The sequence below is a fragment of the Aethalodelphis obliquidens genome, unplaced genomic scaffold (genome assembly GCF_003676395.1).
Source record: "Aethalodelphis obliquidens isolate GAN/ISIS:26980383/991018 unplaced genomic scaffold, ASM367639v1 scaffold67, whole genome shotgun sequence".
Lineage (NCBI taxonomy): Eukaryota > Metazoa > Chordata > Mammalia > Artiodactyla > Delphinidae > Aethalodelphis > Aethalodelphis obliquidens.
In genome coordinates this window covers 2,941,981-2,957,155 of record NW_020838011.1, presented here as the reverse complement: position 1 = coordinate 2,957,155, position 15,175 = coordinate 2,941,981, and the positions used below count along the sequence as shown (strand labels likewise).

At 35.8% G+C, this 15,175-nt stretch overlaps 1 non-coding gene across 1 annotated transcript; it reads right to left on the bottom strand.

Annotated features, from left to right (window-relative positions):
* Positions 1–985: 985 nt before the first annotated feature.
* On the bottom strand, positions 986–1,115 carry LOC113611103 (small nucleolar RNA SNORA70). The gene has a single exon (XR_003429350.1). It is a non-coding gene; the product is annotated as a small nucleolar RNA SNORA70 (small nucleolar RNA).
* Between the last annotated feature and the right edge of the window lie 14,060 nt (positions 1,116–15,175).

Sequence of the window (15,175 nt, the reverse complement as noted above, 5' to 3'; positions counted from 1 at the left end):
GAAAACTAAGGCTTAAACAAATATATGCCAAGCAAGTGAAAATGAAAAAAAATCATACATAGCAAATATCAAATTGGAGCTAAGGGTCAAAAGCATTCTATAGGAGAAAGAGGAACATGTACTTACTAAATTTTAAATCCATGAAGCTACCAGCCACTTATAAACAAATGACAAAAAGCCAAATAAATAAAAACTAATTGGAAATGCAGGGCAACTTAAAAAAAGCACAAGTTTAGTGGATGATTTAATATACCCTTTTGAGAATGTAAGATGCCAGTTATACAGAAAACCAAATATATAGCAATAACATAAAAGATTTAAATAATGCATCATCAAAACCTTAAATGTTTGTGTGTACAAATGTTACATGTATGCAATTTTCATCTCTATAGATAATGCACATTTTTCTTTTATCCATACTTCCCTTACAAAAACCTATCATATACTTGATTACAAAGATACTCGTATTTAGTTCCAAAAGGGTAGATATTTTATGTTATAATGTGATGAAACTTAAAAATCAAGAATAGAAACATGATCAAAGGAGATATATACTTTTTTTTCCCCCACAGGAAAGTAGGATTTATTGGTGGACATGAGTAAGGAGGGGGCAGCACCAAGGCTCTCATGAGTGCAGGGCCCGCCATTTGTCTAGAGGGCCACAATTAAGGATGTAGTTGACCCCACAGCCTTCCAAGATGAACTGCTTTTCTGCCATCATGTTTTCAAATTTATCCGCATTAAACTTAGTAAATCCCCACTTCCTGGAGATGTGGATCTTCTGATGGCCAGGGAACTTGAACTTGGCCCTATAGAGGGCCTTAATCACATGCTCCTTGTTCTGCAGCTTAGTGCTGATGGACATTATGAATTGGCCAATGTAGACCCTGGCCACTGTGTCCTGGGGCTTTCCAAAGGCACCGGGCATACCTGTCTGGAGCCTAGATTGGGAACAGCATGCCAGTCATGAATGTCCACTGGAAAGGGCTGTCTCTAAGGTCCCTTGGGGCAACCCATGCAGGTAACAGGCTGCATACACTACCGAGGAGGTTGCTGTTTGCAGCAATTGCACACTGGGCCCCCATGGGGAGAGATTTATACTTTTAAAAATTAAGATTCTCCAAAATAACCACAGGATACTAGATAATATTAAATAATCTCTAGTAAGTAAATGCAAAAGAAAATGATTGCAAATAAACCAGAAAATAATGAAAAGCAGAGCAATTCAGTAAACCTATGGGAATCAAGCAAGAATATATTTAGACAAATAATTATTACTGCATACATATTTATTATAAAAATCAGATTAAATAAATTAAATATTTAATAAATTGACACTAAAACCACAGAATTGGGAAATTAAATTATTACTAATGAAATATGACAAAAGGGAAAATAATAGAACTGAACAATAAAATTCTTTTTTTAAAAAAGAACAATGAGGGCTTCCCTGGTGGCACAGTGGTTGAGAGTCCGCCTGCCGATGCAGGGTTCACGGGTTCGTGCCCCGGTCCGGGAAGATCCCACATGTCGTGGAGTGGCTGGGCCCGTGAGCCATGGCCGCTGAGCCTGTGGGTCCGGAGCCTGTGCTCCGCAACGGGAGAGGCCACAACAGTGAGAGGCCCGCATACCGCAAAAAAAAAAAAGAACAATGAATCTTTCGTAGCTTAATTTATGTAAAAAAGAGAGAGGTAAAATTTACAGCAATTTCTGTTATTTAAGGCTCTGTTAATTTCCTATTCATAATCATTCTGCCCATTTTGTTGCCTATAAAACAAATTATTTTTTACTGCCCTGCAGGTGATCAAGGTCTTCAGGAGAACCCAGATGGTCAATTTTGATGTATCTAAATAAACATGGATAAACTAAATCATGCTACAGAGACCTTGCTTTAGTTATGGACATATAGCAAAATTCTCAAAAATAAAGAGAGAGGGAAAGGCAACTCACTGGCTTATGAAAAAAAAAGTTTCTAAAATGAGACACTAGATAGGGGTGTTTTATTTTCTGTCTAAGAATGCTGAAATCTGTATTAAATGCCTGAAAAGTTTCCACCCATTTAGGGAGCCATGAGGGAAGTCAGTAAGATTATTTCTTAAATTAGGGTGCACCCAGCAGCATCAACGTTACCTGGAAATAAGTTAGAAAAACAAAATCTTGACCCACTCCAGCCCAGAGCTACTAAAGTAGAAGCCCTATGCTGTAACAAGCTCTCCAGGTGATTCTGACACAGGTTAAAGTTTGAAAAACACTGCTTTCAAAGGAAAAGCAACATCCTAAAGATGGATGAGGGGAAATATTGAAGATAGTTGGGTCTCAATAATGTTGTTGAGCTGCTTATTTAATGAGACCTGGGACTGTCCTATCTCCAGAATTCTCTCTCCTCCTCTTCCCTTCCCTTCCCTCTCTTCTCCTTTCCTTTCCTTGTATTTCTTTCTCTTATTTTTGTAAAGCAATACAATGAGGTTTAATGCATTGTATGACAGTAAAATTATTAAATCCATGGTTTGGTAAGACCAAAAATACCTTTATAGAGACTCTTGTTTTTGCCAACCAGGAGAGCCAACCACAGAGAAAACTGCTTGGCTTGGCCCCAAGAGATCCAAAAAAGAAAATGATGACTAATAGTAAAACCCTGACTGAGGACACAGAGGTCTATGCACAACTATGAAGCTTTGACACCTTTACACCTTTTTAATTTTTCAACTTATCTTTTTCCTTTGTATCTTCCATTAAAATGTTTTTATCACATTATATCCATGTCTTTCTTCACAACTAGGTACATAGTTATTAATAAACAGTGTTAAAATTTTAATTTATGTGACATCTCTTGTTGTTTATAGACGTCATTTGATTATCCAGATTTGTTTATTTTACTTGTTGCCTAAAGCATCTTAAACTCATAAATAGAAAAAGAGAAACAAATCTAACAATGAAAAAACTAAAATTATAAGAGAATATGACATGCAATGCAATCACAATACTTGAGAAAATCTTGAGAAAATTGATTATTTTTCAGCATAATATAAAGTAACAATTTTACATGGGAGAAGTTAAAAAAATTGAACAGGCAAATACTAATGAAGAAATCAGAAAGGCAATTAAAACTCCACCTTTAAAGGAAAGATATGGAATGCCAATGTTTTCTATTGTTTTGTTTATGTTTCTAAACAAAAAGTAATTTCTTTATTCTTTAGATTATAAAAACAATTGGAACTTAGTATAAACTTAATATTCTAACAAAGATAATCCAAATTTATAGTCACTTGTAAATACAAATAAAACATGCAGAATTATATATGGATCCAGCAATTCATAAAAACAACATAATATGATCAGTCAGCTTTTAATCTAGAAAATTCATTGCAAGGGAAAAAAATAAAGAAGGAAAACAAATAATTTAACAATAGATTCTGGGAAGCCAAGTGATAAAAAATATCAGTCATTCATAGTAAAATTCTAAGTAAGATAGAAATAGAAACTAGTTAAACAGGATAGAGTTAATTTTCAAAGCACAGTAGGAAACATTAGACAACGTTGAAATATTGAAGTCTTTTAAATTCAGGAATAAAAGAGGAATGCTTTTCCTCACTATATAATTCATGATCAGGGAAAATTGATACATATTTTGGAAAGAAATGCCAAGTTTGTATATTTTTTAAATGATAGGATTATAAACTTGAGTCTCCAGTTAGTGAAATAAGTGAGACTTTTTAATAGACAGTGAAATAAGTGAGAATTTTTAAGATAGTTGGATAAGAAAATAAACACAAAAAATAGTTTTTCTCTAACTCAAGAAAGAGCTATATACAGATATAAATAAACACACATGCATAAATATATATTCAAAATAGTGATCAAAGATATAAGAACCTGAGGAATAAATGTAATAAGGAATGTATAGGATTTATATGAGGGAAACACCAATTTTTAAGGACATTGAAACTGTAAGAAAAAATAGGTATACTGTGTTCTTAATGAGAAGATTTAATTTCAAGAAAGAAACAATCCTCCAAAAATAATATGTAAGTATAATGAAATTACATTGACAATACGAGGATACTTTTCTAGATTCTAATAAGGAAGTCTAGAGTTCCATTAAACAAGAAAATACAAGAAAAAAAAGAATTATGGAGAACACAGTTTACAAGCTATTGAATTTTTCTATAAAACCATTGTAATTATAACATGATATTATCACAGGAATCATGAATTAGATCAGTGTAACAGAATACACAGTCCATAAGGTTTAATATAAAAATGTTTACATTTCAATTCAGTGAGGAAAGGAGGTTTATTTATAAATGATCTCATCTTAATTGATTATCCATCTGAAAGCAAAAAACACATTTTCTAATTTTTCATTTCACTCCTATAAATAGATAATTCCCAACATATCAGAGATTTAGATGCAAAAAAAATATTAAATGACAAGGAAAATACTTGAGAAAACATGAAATGTATATCCCCAAGAAAAAAGAAAACTCATGATCATAAGGGAAAGATACACGTATTTAGCAATATGAAAATTTTTTTAAATGGCAAAACATACAGAGTCAAAATGCAAATGATGGGCTACTAAAAATATTTTCAATATTTATGAAGTAAAATTTCGAATCTGATTTTTAAAAGAGATAAATAAGAGAAATAAGGTCTGGAGAAAAATCTGAAAAGAATATGAATAAAAAATTCATCACAAAAGTTAAAATGTGCTCATCTTTAGCATCAGTAAAGAAAATACAAATGTAAATAACATCAGATTGACAAAGGGAATGCCTTCCATTGCTAATGGAAATGTTGGCACTCTCATATGTTGCTGAGCACTTTTTTATTACCATGCTATATTTGGAAAAATACAATATATGCTAACATTTTAAAATATGCATAATCTTTAATTTTATTACATGAAAATTTGAGATGTTAGACTATAGAAATTAATTCAGTTTTTATAAATATACATATATATGTATTTTTTGTGCAAATATATGTGTATATATATAAATGTACAGAACCATATATATATATATAAAAATGTACAGTACTATTTTTATGGGCCAAAACTGAAAATATTTACTTTCTTGAACAATAGATAACTATTTTGGTGTTATCATGCTGTATTATATAGGATTATTTCATCTTTGTTGCATAGTATTTTATAGTTCTTATATAATTTACTCAACCCAACAATCCTCCAAAGTATTATCATTTCAGAGTTCCAGCACAGTAATATCACAAATTTGATTATGGTGTTAACCACTGGATCTTCTATGACTAATAAAATTAGAATGTAATATCCTCATTTTCATCACTTCTATAAATTTAAAATTCCCCCCATAATGTTGATATACAAATTTTTTCTTGACTGAATTAGTGATTATTTTTAATATGAATATACTTCAGCAACTAATTTATATTGAGAATATGTTTAGTACACTTTCAGAGAGTATATTAAGATTAATAAAATATATTTGAGGCAATGAAAATATTTTCTGAGATTCAAATTTTAGCTATATATTTTTATCAGATTAGTACGAATTTACCATATCAAATAGTTCAGTTGTTTACTACAAATAGTTAATCTAGATTGCTACACAAGTGATTTGGCAAAGTCAAATACATATATTTTAATCTCATTGATATTGTTATACCATTCTGTTAAAAAACAATTCTCACGCTAAGTGACTCATAACTGTATCTCCTTGGATTAGGTTAATAGAGTGTCTGAAATTGTGTATATCAGAAGGCTATTGAGATAATCTCAATATGCTTAAACTTCTGCTAATTTATCCCTTTCATCTCAACATTTTCCAAATAAGCTATGCTCCCACAAATCTCTTGAAAATAACACAGATAAATAAGCAAAAAAACAAATGGAGCTGTTTTATGGTATCAACATTTTGAAGCTGGAAAAGACATTAGAACACATCTCTTTTGAACCTATTACTTTATAAAGTTAAGATACTCAACTGTAGTACCAAGCAAGAAGTCTTCTAAACATGATGGACACCATAAAAATTCTGCTAAGGTTAATTTAAAAAAGATACATATGAAGTCAAATAGATAATTAACGGGAGAGCTCGGAATCTAAATTATATTTTTCTATTCCAAAGTCCAGTTTGCCTGTTGTTTCTCAAATGTGAATTCATTAAAATGCATGTTCCTAAACTCCTTTACTGGAGACTTCAAATGATTCTGCAAGTTTGTGTACCTGGCTATTAATGTGATCAAGGAAATTTGGGAAGACCTGTACAATAGGGTTACTGTCAATAGACTAAGATAATGCCAAACCTCAAATTTAACCTAATGGGTATAAATATTAGATGCATCTACTCTGTAGTATTCTCTCCTCCACTCATTCTTTTTCTGTAAACGCTAATCAAGTCAGAAATTCCTGCTTTTTCCTTCCCTTCCCTTCCCTTCCCTTCCCTTCCATTTTCCTTTCTTTTCTTTTTTTTGACAAGTCAGGGAATACTATGAACAATAGACTTTCTCCTCTGACTGTACTCAGAGTTAATATCCATATCTCCTCCTATAGGATTCTTAAAACTCCAATTAAAAAACTCACTTCTGCTGCTTAGTAGGTTGGACTCACTTACTTTAATAGGCATATATGAACATTGTATTTAATATATATATGAAATGTTTATTGACCCATAAATATAACAAAACTTGAGTCTATTAAAGTCATAAAGCCTATCAACAAATAATTAAGAAAATATCCAATAAATATACATTAATTTATCTCTATTTATTAATGAACACTTGTCTGACTTTTTGTGGTACGCGGGCCTCTCACTGTTGTGGCCTCTCCCGTTGCGGAGCACAGGCTCCGGACGCGCAGGCTCAGCGGCCATGGCTCATGGGCCCAGCCGCTCCATGGCATGTGGGATATTCCCAGACCGGGACACGAACCTGTATCCCCTGCATCAGCAGGCGGACTCAACCACTGAGCCACCAGGGAAGCCCTGTTTGACTTTTATTAGCACAGTAAGAAAACCCTGTGTTGTTACTGATATTTATTTTTATTTTTCAGTACAATATCAATATAGGGTAAGGAAATTGTGCAGCCAGAGTGAATTCAAATTTTGCCACAACTGGTAAGGTGCTTGAACTAAATAATCAGGGAAGACAAGAACCAAAGACAACTGACACTAGTGCATATCAACTTCAGATAAGTATTAATAAGGAGTATTTATGGAGTATTTATATGAGCCAGTGTTAATATGAGTGTTATATGAACCCACATTTGCCAGGTACAAGAAACAGAGAACACAGTAGTTATACAGATGGTTGCAATTCAGTGAGAATTGGGTATTAGCATTATAAATACTTGGGCTCAATCATACTTCTCATTATGTCAAAGAATTTTTGTTAAAGATAATCTCTGTAGGATCCAAGTGTCTTATCTATAAACAAGGTGAAAAGACATTTGTTTTGAAGACTTACTATGAAAATTAAACAATATTTTTCTTCTGAGCTAGTGGCCCATAGTTGTGGCTCAAGCTCCAACAGTCTACACAACTCAGTCTCAAACTACAACTGTTCGTACATTCTTTTAGAGTCTCAGACTCAACTGTCCCAAACTATTGAACCTATTATAATGTCTTTTATTGAAAGAGTATCTGTTACAGTTATTAGTACTAATTATCATGAAGATCAGTTAGAATTATCACAAATAATAACTTAGACCACACAAAATGGGGATGACTAATTCAGTAGTGTTAGAAAAAGTTTCAAAGAGAAGATATACAAGTTTAGCTATGACAATAAATAATTAATTGTTAAACATTGAGTGGAAACTATGATTCTGGTGGGATGGAGGCAAATGGCTATACAAGCTTCCTCAATTATACTGAATGTTGTCTGTGTCTTATTCTTGGTTGTGTTTATAGAGCTTATCACAGTGCTCAATAGCTTTTGTTTTAAATGTTCATGTGCCTGTGCATGTATGTGAGAGAAAGAGGGAGAGAGGCAGAAACAGAGAGGAAACAATTTAACACTGTTCTTTGATGAGTAGTCACAGTTACTAATTTTTTCCTCCTTATATATTTTAGTTTTTTTCATTCCTTACTTAATTTCTTTCCACATCTTGGTATTCACTATCCCTCATTTTTTTTTTTTAAACCTCAGTAGCTGCCCTTTCCTACTGTAAGTCACTCCTGTAATCACTAAGTGGATGGATGCCCTAGGAGTAACATGTTAAAGTATAAATTATGACATCATGTTGAATCTCCTGGAGGACCTGGAGAACATCCTGTGCTAAATTCCTAAGGATCTGTTTTGAATAAAGCATAACACTTAGAGATAAATGAAGGATTTATAATATTGAAAAGTTATTTATCCATCTCTACTCTTGATTAATAGCCAAATAGTTTATTGCATGTTATTCAAACAAGCACTTGATATGGCCCTCAACACATAGAAATATAAATCAGTATTCTTATGGCAACTCACATCTACTATAAATATTGAGTTAAAATGAGATGTTTCACAATCTAGCATGTACTTGATCCTCTGAACTGAAAGCTAGAAAATAGAAAATTAATAAACATATATACTTACAACTGCATGGGATTAATATTGACAAATTTCAAACTGGTCTTTCTGAATTAAAAATATGTATACACTTGACATTCAAATGGATTGATTAGTCTCATCATTGTATAAGACTTTCCCTTGTTTTTTCCTAAATTAATGGTGTAAAAGGAATACAAGCTCTTAAATATGAAGAAAATAGCTTGGATCAACAAGAAGGGAAGATTTATTAAGAAGAGTTGAAAGTTGGTTGGGCTCTCAGGACTCCAGCTCAAGCATGCCTACTATTCTTTTTCTTTTTTTTAAATTATTATTTTTTTACATCTTTATTGGAGTATAATTGCTTTAAAATGGTTAGTTTCTGCTTTATAATAAAGTGAATCAATTATACATATGTTCCCATATCTCTTCCCTCTTGCATCTCCCTCCCTCCCACCCTCCCTATCCCACTCCTCTAGGTGTTCACAAGGCACCAAGCTGATCTCCCTGTGCTATGTGGCTGCTTCCCACAAGCTATCTATTTTACGTTTGGTAGTGTATATATGTCCATGCCACTCTCTCACTTTGTCACAGCTTACCCTTCCCCCTCCCCTCAAGTCCATCCCCTCAAGTCCCCCTCCCCTCAAGTCCATATCCTCAAGTCCATTCTCTAGTAGGTCTGTGTCTTTATTCCTGTCTTACCCCTAGGTTCCTCATGACATTTTTTTTTTCTTAAATTCCATATATATGTGTTAGCATACGGTATTTGTCTTTCTCTTTCTGACTGACTTCACTCTGTATGACAGACTCTAGGTCTATCCACCTCATTACAAATAGCTCAATTTCGTTTCTCTTTATGGCTGAGTAATATTCCATTGTATATATGTGCCACATCTTCTTTACCCATTCATCCGATGATGGACACTTAGGTTGTTTCCATCTCCTGGCTATTATAAATAGAGCTGCAATGAACATTTTGGTACATGACTCTTTTTGAATTATGGTTTTCTCAGGGTATATGCCCAGTAGTGGTATTGCTGAGTCATATGGTAGTTCTATTTGTAGTTTTTTAAGGAAACTCCATACTGTTCTCCATAGTGGCTGTACCAATTCACATTCCCACCAGCAGTGCAAGAGTGTTCCCTTTTCTCCACACCCTCTCCAGCATTTATTGTTTGTAGACTTTTTGATGATGGGCATTCTGACTGGTGTGAGATGATATCTCATTGTAGTTTTGTTTTTTTGTTTGTTTTGTGGTACACGGGCCTCTCACTGTTGTGGCCTCTCCCATTGCAGAGCACAGGCTCCGGATGCACACGCTCAGCGGCCATGGCTCACGGGCCCAGCCGCTCTGTGGCATGTGGGATCTTCCCGGACTGGGGCACGAACCCGTGTCCCCTGCATCGGCAGGTGGACTCTCAACCACTGTGCCACCAGGGAAGCCCCTCTCATTGTAGTTTTGATTTGCATTTCTCTAATGATTAATGATGTTGAGCATTCTTTCATGGCAGTCTGTATATCTTCTTTGGAGAAATGTCTATTTAGGTCTTCTGCCCATTTTTGGATTGGGTTGTTTGTTTTTTTGTTATTGAGGTGCATGAGCTGCTTGTAAATTTTGGAAATTAATCCTTTGTCAGTTGCTTCATTTGCAAATATTTTCTCCCATTCTGAGGGTTGTCGTTTGGTCTTGTTTATGGTTTCCTTTGCTGTGCAAAAGCTTTGAAGTTTCATTATGTCCCATTTGTTTATTTTTGTTTTTATTTCCATTTCTCTAGGAAGTGGGTCAAAAATGATCTTGCTGTGATTTATGTCATAGAGTGTTCTGCCTATATTTTCCTCTAAGAGTTTGATAATTTCTGGCCTTACATTTAGGTCTTTAATCCATTTTGAGTTTATTTTTGTGTATGGTGTTAGGGAGTGATCTAATCTCATACTTTTACATGTACTTGTCCAGTTTTCCCAAAACCACTTATTGAAGAGGCTGTCCTTTCTCCACTGTACATTCCTGCCTCCTTTATCAAAGATAAGGTGACCATATGTGCATGGGTTTATCTCTGAGCTTTCTATCCTGTTCCATTGATGTGTATTTCTGTTTTTGTGCCAGTACCATACTGTCTTGATTACTGTAGCTTTGTAATGTAGTCTGAAGTCAGGGAGCCTGATTCCTCCAGCTCCATTTTTCTTTCTCAAGATTGCTTTGGCTATTCAGGGTCTTTTGTGTTTCCATACAAATTGTGAAATTTTTTGTTCTAGTTCTGTGAAAAATGCCAGTGGTAGTTTGATAGGGATTGCATTGAATGTGTAGATTGCTTTGGGTAGTAGAGTCATTTTCACAATGTTGATTCTTCCAATCCAAGAACATGGTCTATCTCTCCATCTATTTGTATCAGCCTTAATTTCTTTCATCAGTGTCTTATAATTTTCTGCATATAGGTCTTTTGTGTCCTTAGGTAGGTTCATTCCTAGATATTTTATTCTTTTTGTTGCAGTGGTTAATGGGAGTGTTTTCTTGATTTCACTTTCAGATTTTTCATCATTAGTGTATAAGAATGCCAGAGATTTCTGTGCATTAATTTTGTATCCTGCTACTTCACCAGATTCATTAATTAGCTCTAGTAGTTTTCTGGTAGCATCTTTAGGATTCTCTATGTATAGTATCATGTCATCTGCAAACAGTGACAGTCAGGCATGCCTACTATTAATTTCAACTCAGAGGCTCTGAACTACCATGGTTGATGGTACTGATATATCTTCAACTATAAAAAAGAATAGATTATTTTAAATTTTATGTATCTCTATCTCCGTGTCTATATCCTCTATCTATTTATGAAAGGGTAAAGGGACTGTTTCATCACATACAATTTTTACTAAGATTTTTTTCTTCTTCTGGCTTATTTCCAATTGTGGGTATCAGATGACCTTTTCTGAATTGAGCAGATGGCTTAGCCTAGGAAGTCTCCACAACCTGAGGCAGCCTGTGGACATTCTTTGGAAGCCTATTGTATGTCTTCCCATTTAATTTATATAAAAAGATTTATGTTAGTTTTCTCAATTTGCTTTCTGCAGTAAAACCTATGTTGCTTCTTTTCACTGTGTCAATTTAACTAAGCTAGAGCCATGTTTCACGATTTTCTTCACTGCATGGTGTCAAGTTAGATTGGCCATAAGAGAAGTTTGTGTGGAAGGAGAAGTGGCCCTATGTTTTTTTGTTTGTTTGTTTTTGTTTTTTTGCGGTACACGGGCCTCTCACTCTTGTGGCCTCTCCCGTTGCGGCCTCTCCCTTTGTGGAGCACAGGCTTCGGACGTGCAGGCTCAGCGGCCGTGGCTCACTGGCATAGCCACTCCGCGACATGTGGGATCTTCCCGGACCAGGGCACGAATCCGTGTCCCCTGCATTCGCAGGCGGACTCTCAACCACTGCATCACCAGGGAAGCCTGGCCTTATTTTTTATGCTCTCAAGTTTGGTGCAGGGCCAGGTGCTATTGCTGCTTCCACATATCCTCACTCATATGTGGGCTCAATAGTTGTTTGGGAACAGCAATCCTACTTGCAGTCTGTTCTGCTCCCACTGGATCTTCTCCTTCAGCTTTGAATCATGGGCCAGTGGTGTGCAGATCCACAGTGAAGAGCTGCAGGCTATCCTGCAGGTGGCCCTTATCATAAAGGCTGGAGGTGGTAAGAGACAGATATGGCTTCCAGTTAGTCCTTGTTTTCCCCTGCTATGCATCTTTCCTTTTCAACCCCTATAGACCTGAATTCAGTCCTAAAACTAGATGCAGAGCCATAGCCACTAGACTACTGAACTAGCTCCCACAAATGCGTAAGGTCTAATTCTGGTAAAATATTCCTTTTTATATATCACTGAATGCTTTTCTTATCAAATCTTAGCTAATATAAAAGCTTTTATATCAGGATGTTTGGCTACCAGTCACACAAAGACATTTGTTTTTCTCTCATCTGTATTAAAATATGGAATATTTCATGATCCAACTTTACATTACAGCTAGATGCCTAAATAAAATGAAAGACAATGCAGGGCTTCCCGGGTGGCGCAATGGTTGAGAGTTCGCCTGCCGATGCAGGGGACACGGGTTCATGCCCCAGTCCGGGAGGATCCCACATGCTGCGGAGCGGCTGGGCCCGTGAGCCATGGCCGCTAAGCCTGTGCGTCCGGAGCCTGTGCACGGCGACGGGAGAGGCCACAATAGTGAGAGGCCCGCATACCGCAAAAAAAAAAAAAAAAAAGACAGTGCAGATACTGAGAGGATCTCTCTCTCTCTCTTTTTTTTCTCCTGTGCTAAGGGATACTCCCTCAAAGCTATGTAAAGAGGATTATCCTCTCTTGGAGAAGCAATCCAGATACACACCAGGACCACAGCTTTGGAAAAGCTTAGGAAGATGCACTCTCCACAGAACATGGCAGAATATTGATTTGTGTTTGTGGAACGTAAATCTCATTGGATCATACTACTCTATATTATTAAGGAAACAATTTTTACTTTCTCATGGGAGAAAACTTTGTTATTCGGGTTCTCAGAGGGTTTTGCACAGCAAAAGAGACAAAGTATTGGGTTGACATTCTGTCAGCACTATTGTTGTTGATTATTCCAGGCTGAGTCATGAAACTGCTATTGTATAGATGACTCTCTCCCCACTCTTAGTCCACCTTGATGGGTCTATCAAGTAACTCAAGGAGTTGTCACATAACAGAACAGCTGCTAGTCCATGAATGCCTTTATAGGAATTAGGAAAGACATCTCTCCATGCCAGAGAACACCTACATGATGGCTTTGCATGTCTGTTTGTTTAACGTTCAGTGATAATCTTGAAGATCTTTACCATCTTCCATAACAAAGAAGCTCTTTGTTGGGCTTCAGAGTGCCCATCATTTGGAAACACTTTCTAATATTAATGTACAGTAAGTCCCCTACATACGAACCTTCAAGTTGTGAACTTTCAAAGATGTGAACATGCACTGTTCATCCAATCTATAGACCAGAGAGTTATAGCTACTTTCAAGAAATATTATTTACATCACTCTTTTCATCAGGCATTAAAGATGACTGATGAATCAGGAACAACCTTGTGACAATTTTGGAAGGACTGTAACATCTACAAGGCCATAAAAAAACATCGCCTTTGCTTGGCCTGTGGTTATGGCCGTCCCATGAATGGGGTTTAGAAGAACCTTTGCCCACAGTCTGTTCACAATTTTCATGGATCTGAGAAGGTGGATGAGGAGTCCAAAGAGGTGTTCAGCAACTTAGTGACCCTCAGCAAGAAGCTGGAGTTAGATCTGCTAGAGGACGACTTCACTGAACTCCTTGCTGTGCCACACGAGGAACTTACTAATGAAGACATGATGGAATTGGAGGCCCAGAGAAAGGATAAAGAGAGGCAAGAGGAAGAAGAAGTGAGTGAGGAACCGAAGAGATTCACAACGCAGGCAATAACAAGGGGATTTTTCTTTATTGTGGCGGCACTGTTAGTTTTTGAGGCACAGGACCCAAACGTAGAACGGTACATGAAGGTTGCAGCAGCCATTCATAATGCAATCCAGTGCCACCGTGTCATCTATGATGAGAAGAAACGAGCTACTACCCAGTGATGTTGTTTTTTCAAGAGGGTGGGTAGAATTGAATCCAGCAAGGAACCAGAACCCGTGCCATTAATGTCAGGTGTGAGCAAAATTGCAGTTTCCCCCCATCTTCTATTGCTGATGATCCTTCAGCTCTACCATCTCCCACCTCCTCTCCCTCCTTCAGTCAGTAACTCTTCTTGCCTTTTCACTTGATGCCAGTCCTTGTATGCTAGCTGTTGTACTGCAATACTGTACTTTTCAAGGTACTGAAAGGTACCTCCTCCCATCATGCCCTTTCCTGCCTGCCTCCTTCCCTCCTTCTCTCTCTCCCTTCCTCTCTTTCTTCCTTCTGTCTACCTGTCACTGATTTCTTCCCTCTTCATAAGTTAAAAAAAGCTTAGCCATGATGGACTTTTTTTAATGAAAATTTTTTTCTAATTTTAATCTCAAAGTCTTATGTTTGAACTATCTATATTAGTAAATTTCCTGATTCTATCCAAATCCCTTAATGATGCAATTGGCTTGCTATTGAAATAGAAGATTGTTTAAACCCTCAAGATAAAGTACTATAAGATATTATAGATCTAGAAGAGCATACTAATTTATAATTAGTATGATAATTAGTATCTTTCTTTTCAGTAAACTTATTTGTATATTAGTTTCCTCACTTACAAAATGGGGATAAAATTTGAGGACACATTTAAAAAGATACCTAGGAAATTGCCACTATTTAACTTGTGAATGGAAAAGAAATGGTGTAATTATACTGTGGCCTAAAGATAATAAGAGCTTATTTATAGCTTCTACCATTTTTCTGACTGAAATGTAAAAAGTTCTAATCACAGAGGTCTGTTGGTTGACTTGTGAGCAAAGCACTCAGTGATTTAATATTAGCCATTTCTTATTCATTCAGGTTCTTTCTAGTTAACTTTGATTCACAGAAGGCAAGAATTTAATAAATCAATAAATTTTAAGCGTACTTTGTATTTTCCTTTTTTTTTTTTTTTTTTTTTTTTGTTTTTTTGGCTTTTTATTTTTTTTGCCTCTCCCGTTGCGGAGCACAGGCTCCAGACGCGCAG